Source organism: Phalaenopsis equestris, unplaced genomic scaffold, assembly GCF_001263595.1.
Source record: "Phalaenopsis equestris unplaced genomic scaffold, ASM126359v1 Scaffold000140, whole genome shotgun sequence".
Taxonomy (NCBI): domain Eukaryota; kingdom Viridiplantae; phylum Streptophyta; class Magnoliopsida; order Asparagales; family Orchidaceae; genus Phalaenopsis; species Phalaenopsis equestris.
The window spans coordinates 1,374,837-1,386,363 of record NW_018164582.1 but is presented as its reverse complement, the minus strand read 5'-3'; positions in this window follow the sequence as shown (position 1 = coordinate 1,386,363).

Below are 11,527 nucleotides of genomic sequence, written 5' to 3'. Positions count from 1 at the left end.
TTTTTTCCTTCCTAACTTTCCTAAAATTTTGTAATCAAAAGATAATAAGTAAGAATCAAATCATTTAATTGAATAAAGATTAAATTTTATAATGGTATGTATTAATTCTATAAATAGTTTTTAATCCAATAAAAAATTATGAAAAAATATATAAATTAGGTATTGCTATAGTTATAAATCAGATTTTAATCAGTTACTAAGCCTATTCAAACCCTTTAATTCAGATTCTTTACTATATGCTTATATACTTTTACCCTTTAATTTTGAATAAATTCTAAAGTTAAATTTTTATTTTAATTTAAAGGGTCAGATAAAAGCATTGAAACTACATGAAATTTAGACAAACAAGTAAAACAAGTCACATATGATCTCATACTATACCATATAATGAAATACATAGCATAACATATCATGAACAAACATATATAGACTATAGACTCCACTCCTCAGAGAGTGATGATTGAACATATCATAAACCATCTCTTATAAAGACCCCAAAGTCTCTAAGCTCCTCCACCCATCATAAAATCTATTTTTTATGATTTATGCCTACATATTGTAACAAAGTCTTCCCCAACAATGGTAAATGACATCATTTGTAGCTCAAGACACATTAGTGGAACCATTTAAACTAAGAACAAACTTCCATTGCTTCTTTACTTTCATGTAAAAATTTTGCTTCTTTTTGATGCCCTTCTATTATTTGTATATTTGTTAGATTGTTGCGCAAGGATTGCTTTTAGAATATTAGAGGTAATATGCCATTTCTTGTTACTTAAACGCAACTAAATAAAGCTTTAATGGTGTAAATGAACATAGGCTTCCCGTTTTTGGCACAGAATTAACTTAACTAGTTTAAGTACGTGCCCATGAGTTTGCTTTTATTATTATGGAAGAGAGGAAATAAATGACATATAAATCATGAATATGAAAATCATAACCAAAGGAAAATGCTGAGATATTTTGTACAAAAATAAGGAAATGATGAATACACACACAAATATTGAATTGCCGAATCGGACCCATTTCCCTAAAAGACCGAACTGCCGATCACCAAACAGGCCGAGCCAAACCCTCTTCTACGATGTTTTTTTTTGCCATATCTGTTTACCAAAGTGATCAGGTCGCTTCTGATCATTCGGACTGGTCCGATCCAACCAGGATAACGTTCAATCATCAATAAATATATTTAACAAATTTTGTGAATTTAAATCCATCATCCAATGTAAAGGATGCCATCACATGGCTAACATTAGACCTTGCATCAAGGGGAGGTCACGTCCAAAAATACTCATGCAAATTGTATTCCAAATAATTGATTGAACAATCCAGCCATCCAAAATTTATATTTTATATGAAAAATATTTCAATGAGAACCTCTGATGTGACAGACTATGGCTCAGTTGTTTTTTGACTCAGTTGATGTGACAGACTATGGCTCAGTTGTTTTTTGAATTTAAGTTACTAGACTTCACTAGATGTGGGACTAAATGAGCAGGCGACAACTCAAACAACTTTTTCTTTTATCGGACCATTTACATACATACCACCTAATCTCAATGTATTTACATATCTAACACCTAAACTTTACCTTTTTACATTTATACCAACTAAATTTTTAACATCGCATAAAAAAAAAATCATATTTTTATCTTTTAAAAAGTGAAATACAGTTTCTGAGCATTGATAAGGTGGCATGTATGTAAAAATTGAAGTTTAGGCTTTAGATATGTAAATATATAAAAATTGAAAAAGATTAAAATTTTAAATTATCAACTGAATTATTATTATTATTATTTAAGATTAACAAATATTAATACAATCTTATCAAATTGATGTACCAAAATTTTAACATTTTTAATTTTTTATCGAAGTGAAGTTATTTCAATTGGTTTAAACATATTTTTTGCTATCGAACTAGTGAAGTGTGATGGACATTAAATTTATTAATATAATAAATTTGCCCTCAAAATAAAGATTGGTTCTGCCCCAGAAAAGATTGCAAAAAAAAACATAATTTAGTTAGTTTAATATTTAAGTCGATTGGCAGCTTGACATTTTCTCTTATACATACGTAAAATAATGAAAGTAATGCTTGCTAATGGTATATGATATCAGTTACTCTCTGACTCGTTTGGTTGAGTTTGTATGACTTCGGCTCGGTATGGACAATTCGATCAGGTGGGCTTAGCCAGTGTTGTCGGCCAGTTGAGCTTGATTATCTTTGGATTGGTAGGACTGGTCAATTGGCCAAGTTAGTCTGACTATCAACCTTTGTTAATAGAAAGAAGAGCTTCTGGACACCCCTGTATGATTGGAGATGCCTAGGGATTAGATCTTCCCTCGAATCTGCCTCTTCATGTCGGTTAGCTTACCTGCCTCGTTGTTTTGATTTTATTTGAACGGCTCCTATTCAGGTCATTAGGTGACTCGGCCGGCTTTAATCTCGCTATCTTTAGCTTGGATGGCTGCATCCGGTTGGATAAGTGAACATCTTGATCTTCTATCACTTACTCTCTTCCTTATGGACCATTGATCTCCCCAAGATCTGCGCTGACACATTTTTTATATACATATTTTAGTTTCTCGATTATCTTACTTTTTTGAAAGCAACGATGTGATAAGACTAAGAGAATTCAATGCAAAAAAATTATATAACATTTATTCTTAATCAATAATTAAAATCGAACTCCCTTGATTTCTATTTCTTTGGTCCTTAACGAGATTATTTGATATTACATATTTGTTTTTCTTCTCTTCTCTTTTGAGTCGGTTATTTTTCAAGCGCTGTCATAGAGAATGTATCAAATCTTCCAGTCAGTCCCCCTAATAAAGACATGCTACGTGTCGCCTTTTGGAGACTGAAGCAGTGGTACAACCTGAAAGGTGAAATGAAGAAGAAAACTTTTAGTAAGAAAAGAAAAAAATGGTTATATTAGCTAATTAGATGAAGAAATTTGATTCATTCTTCGATCCTCAATGAAGGAACGTTCGAACAACCGACCCGACCATCGTTCTGTTGGCTTAACCTTCTACTATGGTACAAGACCTACTGGCTAAATACACCACACAAGAAACTGCTAGTGCTCTGTTGCCTCTTGGGACGCAAGAGGTTGATGGTGCTTTCCCTCCACCTGGTGAGGATGTTGTGTTGGTTACATCATCCGAGTGAGATCATTCATTGGTATGAAGAGCCTCAATATTACTTTTTTGGCGTTGATTTTTTCTAGGCTTCCTTTTCTTTATGTTTTTTTTTTATGTCTGAACTGCTGGACCTGAGTGATGATTCACGTTTGACAAATGTTGGTGGGGTCTGTGGTGCCTGGCCAAGCACATGTCGGGATTGATTCAGTGACCGACTCTCGAGCGAGAATCGTGGGATTGACAGCTCAAATACTCTTCGTGAAACCCACATGAGAAACTATTGGACATCTGCCATCTCTAAGGTTACTAGTTCATCATTTGGATGAGATTGAGAACTCCTTTGCTTTGTCGGCTGGGATTCAACGAGGGGAGGAGCTTCACGAGCTGCTTGCTCGTGTGGAGAAATCATAAATGATGGAGGAGGCCTCTGTACACCAGGATTTGTTGGACATCTGGGATACATGCTTCATACTTCGGGCTCAAGCTGAGACATATCGGGTGAACAATTTAAATTTGTGAGAGAAGTTTTGTATAAAAATCTACATCGGCGAGGCTACATCATTGGTGAGGCTACATCATTGCCGAAGCTATAGACGATCTACTTATAAAATATTATCTCTCAGACTAGCTTTTGAGCATAATTTGTAAAACTTTTTTTTTAATAATTTTTTAGCTCAATCATATATTAATGTGATTTTTCTTTCAACACATTTTTTGAAATTATTATGCAATCCATTTTTACCCCTATGTGACAGTTAGGCTTTCTCCATTCCTCCATTTCAGAGGTGTTGGATTGATTGCATGCTTTTACTACTTTTTTTTTTTATTCTTTTCTCCCTATTCCCTTAGCTTTCTTTTGTTTGGTCTCTATTTTGATGACTCTGAAATACTCTTTAAAAGTCTTTGAATCGATCATCGCATTTGGCCAATTGATGATGACTCGATGACAGATGGATCAGTTACAGGATGCTTGCCTCTATGATTTCACCATCAAGCTTTGGATCCCCAGTGAGCACGAGCAGTGACCACTCTGAATGGCTATGTTATCCTCTTCTACATGGATCAATTCCACTTTGCATTGAGGCTGCCTCTCCGCTGTGAGCAGTGGGCTATCTTTAACAACTTAGGAGTTATTCCCACTCAAATTTTGTCGAATTCCACTGCTGTCATTAAGACTTTGTCATTTTCTACAGTCAATCAAACATTTCTTGGTCGAAGAAGCTCTTCACATATTTGTTCTTATTGCGGGTCAGCGAGGATGATAATGTCCGGTTTGCCTTTCTCAGCAAGCTCCAGCTTTTAGGGTTAGAAAATAATGTGAAGGATTGTAAGCTTCAGTTTTGTGTTGGTTCTTCTCCTTCAATGTTGTGTATTTAAAATTTTCCTCCAATATCACTCTTTACAATTTTAATAATTTTGAATTTTTCGTCCAGTGGCCCTGCATTCAAGTTGAAGAAGAAGGTGTCGGATTGGATACTGGTAGAAGCAATAATGATGAAGGGAAAAAACTTTCGGTCCAATAATACCTTGATCAAGTTGTTATTGATCAAATACTAAAACATAAGGCTTTCAAGCAAATGAAAGAGGCAGATTGGGCGACCTTTAACACTAGGGATTTCGAGCGAGAGGCAGCGACTACTACCCGAGCCATGAAGAAGAAGTTTTGTGCGACCGCTTGAGCTAAATCCTCTCACCCAAGGTTGTACAAGTAGTAGGTCGAAAGGAACTTTGGCGGTTTGTTTCAAAGAAGATCTCCAAGGTGCTAAAATAATATAATTTATGGTTGAGTCCTCCATTTTTTTCCAAATGATTGTTACTAGAGAGCTAACCCTTAAGAGAGATGAGCTTCAGTGATGCCTACTAAAAGCTCTCTATCGATTGCAAGTTCTTTGGTTGTGAAACACCTAAAGGCTGAGAAGACACTGAGTTGAGTGGAGTTAAGTGGTGCCAAGGGTGAGACTTCAACAGAAAGATCAGAAGCGAGATCAGTCACCCATCAATCGACTACTTTGACATTTATTGAGTTGTCAGTCAGGTGCATCTTTATTTGGTGGTAGCCATATGCTTCGATGAAGTTCATTGCAGAGTGTAGACCACTGCATCCATGAGCACATCAATTTAAGGTAATGGGTGGCTATCCATCGGGCAGGCGGTGTTTAGATTGGTGAAGCCATGCACATCCTTTACTTGTCATTTGACTTCTGCAACATGATCACGTTGGACACCCATGTTGGATACTAGACCTCTTGTATGAAGCCAACCTCACATATCTTCTGAACCTCCTCTTTGATCGGCTCAGCTAGAGGGGCGGCCAAGGACCTCATCTTCTTCTTCATCAGTTGGGCTGCTGGATTGGCGTTCAAGCAGTGGCACCTAACAACGATCAGTATCCTAGCCATCTGCTGTAGACTATGCGAAAATGCCTCGATGGTCCCAGATGGTATTAATCATCATATTCTCTATCCCTTCATCAGAAGCTTCATTTATTAGAAAAAAAATATCAAGTTCGCTCTCGATCATCGGAATTTGATGACTGATCTTATTGGTCTTGAGGTCTCTTACACAAAGATTCCAAAGCTTGAGAGACACTTGCTCGATTCTTCCGACTGCCCAGAGACGAAATGTGTGGGACTACTTCAAATTTCCTTGTATAGTGATTACTTCCCCATTGCTTGGAAACTTTAATGTTATGCGATAAGTCGAGGTAACGACCTTGAAAGAGTTGAACAAGGGGTAGTTGAATATGACACTATAAGTGGGTGACGAGTCAACCGCCTTGAAGTCTTTCATGTTTGTAAATTATTTATAATTTTCCCCCTAGATGACTCGCAGAGCAATGGTCCCAAGTGCTTCCTTCTTCTCGTCGGAGAAGTTAAAGAGCGGGCTTGCTGCTGTGACGATCATTTTCAAGACCCATCTCATACACTGATTTGAACAAGATGTTCATCGAACTGTCAATGTTGATAAAAAATTTACAAATGTGGTAGTTGTCGATCAATGTAGTGACGACGATGACACTATTGTATGGATTCCCGTAAGGGGGTAGATCCCTCGTTAGTGAATGCGATGAGGATGTGAGATGCATTTGGGAGCGATGGTAGCTGCACATAGTTTGCCCGATTAAAGAATCTTCAGGCTAACTAGGTGGGATCAGTCTCCAACACCTCCAAAGATTGCAGGAACTATTTCTGTGATGTGGATTGCATGGGCTCAAATTTTCTTGTTCAAAATTTCCTCTACCAAAGCTTCCATTATCATTGGGTCTTTGCTCCTGAAGCTATAAATTTTTTGACTTCTCAACCTTAATCAGTTCTTTGAACAGGAGTTGGAAATGTCGGCAATCCTATGTGTCATAACCATTATCTTGATAATAAACGCGGTACTTCTTGAGGTATTGGATGTAAGCTTTGGTTTTCATCATAGGTGCTCCCTTGAATACCTCTTTATTTAGATGTCCTCAACTATCTCAATTGTTGAAACTCACAACTGAGTCATCATGTGTAATTCTTGGTTGGGCTGCTCATTATATTGAATCGACCAATGATCAGGATATTGAGCTTGATTTCCTCGATTGTATGCTCTATGAGTCACCCTATGGTCCCTGGACAAACAAGTGTCTTCGTATTGCGGACGAGTAAGGGATTGAATTGTCCCTTGATCTTCACTTATCACTTTGGAGGGCCTCTTTTGCAAGCGACGGGTGAAGGACTTTGTTATGGAGGAAAAGAGGGTATAGTTGCAATCCTTGGCCAATATGTGTTTGTTGACCATCTTTAATAGCTTTGTAGGTTTTTTCGGTCATTGTAGACCCAAAGCATACCAAAAGGTTCCTTCCTTCAATCCTTGAGCTAGGGCGTCAAGAACTAATATGAGCTCAATGTCTTTCACTTCTAACATCTCCTTCTTGAAGTGGGTTATGAATAAGCAAAGGCTCTCGTTCTATCTCCTATTGGATTTGCTAAAGGGCCTTTAAATTCATCTAGGTATTTTGGGCACTGGCAAACAAATCAAAAAATATTCGCTTTAAATTAGTGAATGATGCAATCACTCCATGAGATAATTCATTGAACTGCCTGAGAGTCGATTCCCTCAAGATGGTAAAGAAGAGATGCCATTTTAGTGCGTTGTTGATCTTAATAAATGCAATCAACTCAAACGAGGTTTATGTAGTTGGTCAGATAGGTATGACCCTTATAAGTCTCCAGTGTCAGAATTTTTCAGAGATTTGACGAGAAAATGTATTCTCTGGCTTCATGGTGCCTCAATAGGCCTAAATAATGTCAGACAATCAGTGTTGACCCACCACTATCAAAGTACTAGGAGTCACATTCTCTTTCCAAAGCTAATGATCTATTTGATTGTTGGGAGCTGGCCCTTCCTCTCTGAGATGCTGCTTTCTTCTCTCAATCCACACATCTCACATGTCATACAACATTTGATTATTCAACTCATAGATTTGATGGTTCATGAACTTTTTGGTGCACTCTTTGTTGTCAGCGCCCTTTTTCAAGTTTCTTCTCCACGGGTTGTTCCTTTTCTTGCCTATGACATGTCCACGCTCACCGTACCTTTTAAGACGTTGAATCATTCTTTATTCATGATTCACACCCAAAGGAATAGAGTGTAGAAAAAAAAAAGATACAGAGAAAGTGAACAACAAATAAATAGTAAATTGTATCAGTCATGCTGACCTTTCCTGACTTTTTTTGCTATAATGAGGTGTATTTATCTACATTTGTACATGGAATGATTTCTCTATTTATAGGAGAGATATTACAATATCATGCTTACAACTTTGCTTCTGCTTTAATGTGGTCTGGGATATTATAGATATTTTAAATGTACGAGCCCATCACTCGGCTATTCTCTAGCTTGTTTGACTAAGTTTGTATGACTTTGACTCAAAAGGGTCAGTTCGATTGGTTGGGCTTAGTCGGTGTTGCTAGTCAGTTGAGCTTAATTAGGTTTGGATCAACGAGATTGGCATGTTTGTTGGTTTAGTCTAGTTGTCGACCTTAATAATAGATGGAGAAACTTGTAGACACCCTTAGTATGGTTGGAGATGTCAAGGGCTAGAACTTCCCTCGAGTCAGCTTCTTCAAGCAGGTTGGCTTAGATGTCGTTTTATGTCATTTCTGACCAAATTGCTCAAATCCTGGTCATTTGTTGACTTGATCAACTTTGGCCATATTTTCTTCAGCTCAGGCGGTTGTATATAAGTGAGCCTCCTAATTTTCTATTGGTGAGCCCTCATTTGTCACTCTCCTTTTTTTTGTACCGTCATGTCTCCTCAAGATCAACGGTAACACATTTTCCATATATTCTATATCTAAATTTTAATTGTTTATATTCATAATATTTATAAATAAATGAAAAGTTATATTTCTCTTCTTAAAATTAACACTATTGTTATATTTTTATGCGATGCTATAAAAGTTATAACTCAAGTTTAGATATGAAATATATAACAAAAAAATCATGCTTGGCCGCTCCTAACTACTTTTTTGAGTGATCAAAGACGCGCACGCTATTAGAAAGAACACTCAATTCATACGCATTCACATATTTAACTAAACTTCAATTTGTTACCAACGCATGAATATATATATATATATTTGATGTGATGTAAGATTTTGGTTGAATAAATGTAGAAATTAAAAATTAGGTGTTAGATATGTAAATACATAAAAATTAGATGGCATGTGTTACGGAAATATTCAATCCGCGCTATTTGTTAAAATGATATGTTATTCAAGTATTATATAGTATTATTCGATTATTTTGCAGTGTTATTGAAATATTCCCCTACGTTACTTGATTTGAGGCTGTGTTATTCGACATATTTCCCGTGTTATTTCAGTTTCCACTATGTTATTAGAATAACACAACCCCAAATCAAATAATGCGGGAGAATATTTCAGTAACACTTCAGCTCCAAATCAAATAACGCGATGGAATATTCCAATCCAAACGTTGCGTTACGTCAATTGTCCTGATGTAATATTTTTCCTGAATAAAGTTATAACAATAGTTTACTTATATATATATATATATATGTTGAAATGAAATTTTTGTCACCACAATTTCAAACTTGTTAATTTAAAATGATAATTTCTTATTTACTTAATGAAAGAAGCTTGCCAAAACTGGCCATATATTACGAATGAGATTATATTTTAAATTCATGCATAGACGTAGACGCACTTGCATGAATATTATACCAAATCTCTTTTTCAAATAATTATAAATTATAAAAGAAAATTTTACATACAGACCACATAATTCTTATATATTTACATATTTCTAATATTTAAAATTTATTATTTTTGCATTAGAATGTATATTTACTTTTAATTTTTTTAATTTTTTTATTTAATTTTGAATAAGTTGCTCTCAATGATTTTTTTTAATTTGAAGTTAAATATTTGAATATTATATTTAGGTGTTAGATATGTAAATATATAATTTTTTTTTATATATGGAAGTCATGCATTATAAAATATGTGGTTTGAATTTTGTTGTGAATATGGAAAACGGTCTACTGATCAAATTGATATTTTCTCATGTTCGGCAGCAAATTGGATTTGATGCTCGAAAATAATTGCTAAATTAATTGTTCTTAATTCCTTATATGATTTACCGTAGAAGAGAAAAATGAAATAATTAATGGGCTTCATTAATTATTTGATTATTTTTTTAATGAGCCTAATGACATGATGAAATTAATAAATAAACATGCTAGCTCCCATTGTTATCCCTCTTCGGCATTGGTAGTTTTCCAGGTTCTTCTTCTGGTGTGCTTCGGTTGAAGCTTTAGGGTACAGAGAGAGAGGATAGGAGAGAGAAAGAGTGATTTCTTGTAATCGTCGAGGTGATCGACGGGTGTAATTTCTCAAGCTAATACAATCCTCTGCAGCTCCGTGGACGCAGACAATTGCCGAATCACGTAAATCTGTGTGTTTCGCTGTTTTATATTTTACGATTTTTCTCGATCCAATTTTTCCCTTTATTGCCGTCGTTTTTTCATAACAAATTTGTGATCTTAAAAAAAAAAGGATTTTTTTTTTATTGGTGGATCATGAATGACATTATCATGATATTTATCAAAAAGGTTTGTGCCTTGGAAATTTTGCAAGGGGATTCCCAAGATCGCTAGCTAGGACTAACTATCAGGATATATAACAACATTAGGTTGGCTTAATGTTGGGAAACTTAGCCTTGTTAGATGCTTTCCACTCCTGTATATATATATATATATAAAGCTGAAAGTATGTTCATACATGTACGGTGATGTGGCTTTTTCTCTATTTATAGGTTTAGGTCATCTGGGTACTCTATAAGTAGTTTCATAATAAATGAATGCATTGTAAAGTTGGTTCACCAGATTGATTGACTAAACTATCCTATCAAATTATCTGGTCGAATAGATCAAACTAAATGAGCCGAGTTTACTTGTTAAATTAGTTGATGAAATTGGCTTGTTGAATTGACCAGACGAATTGATTGATGGAGTTATTTGACTAGATTGATATCTTGAATTGAACTATATTGATAGCTGTCGGCTCATCTTTCTATTTGGAAAAAATATTCCGCCTGGACATTCATTTATCCACATGATGGCGTGGATTGCATCAAGCCACTGCGCATATGGTGTGATTTGATCCATACCGTCGTCTAGATGTGTGTCGTTCGAACGAAATATTTCCTTCTTGATTTGGGCACAGTCCAGAAGGAATTTTACCCGCCTGCTGAAGTGGCTGAACCGAGCATACCGGTCAAGCATTTAGAATAAAAGTCTTCTAAAGGTACCACAGACAGCTATCTTACCAACCATATCTGTTAGCTCGACGGCTATGATGGCTATGAATCTCACCCACACTAAAGTTGTCAATAGAGAGCATCAAGGAAAGCAATTGATACGACATCAATTATTAATTATGTTGGTACTTCATCTATAAAAGGGGAGAAAGTTTCTATCTGAGAATCTTTTTTTGGGTTCTAGCTATGTAAGAACCTCTCTAAAACCCTAGGAATTGTACAAATTTTCACATTATTCCAAATTCATTTGGGGAAATTTCATCGATCTCCCTCTTCTCTCTTCTCTCATTATCTTCACCGTAACAAGTCTTTAAGATGTTATATGAATCCACGAACAAAACGAGACCCTACGTTCAGAAAGGAATTAGTAGAATGTATACATGTTTGTAAGAAAATTGCTGCGGAAGTGGCAAAATAAAACAAAAAAATAATAGTTATTTTAATAAACATGGCCTACTTGGACCTGGGCTTATTTGATCCAACCTACGGACGAATATGACGAATATATATATATATATATATATATATATATATATATTGAAATTCTGCGACGGCCTCCGCAAGT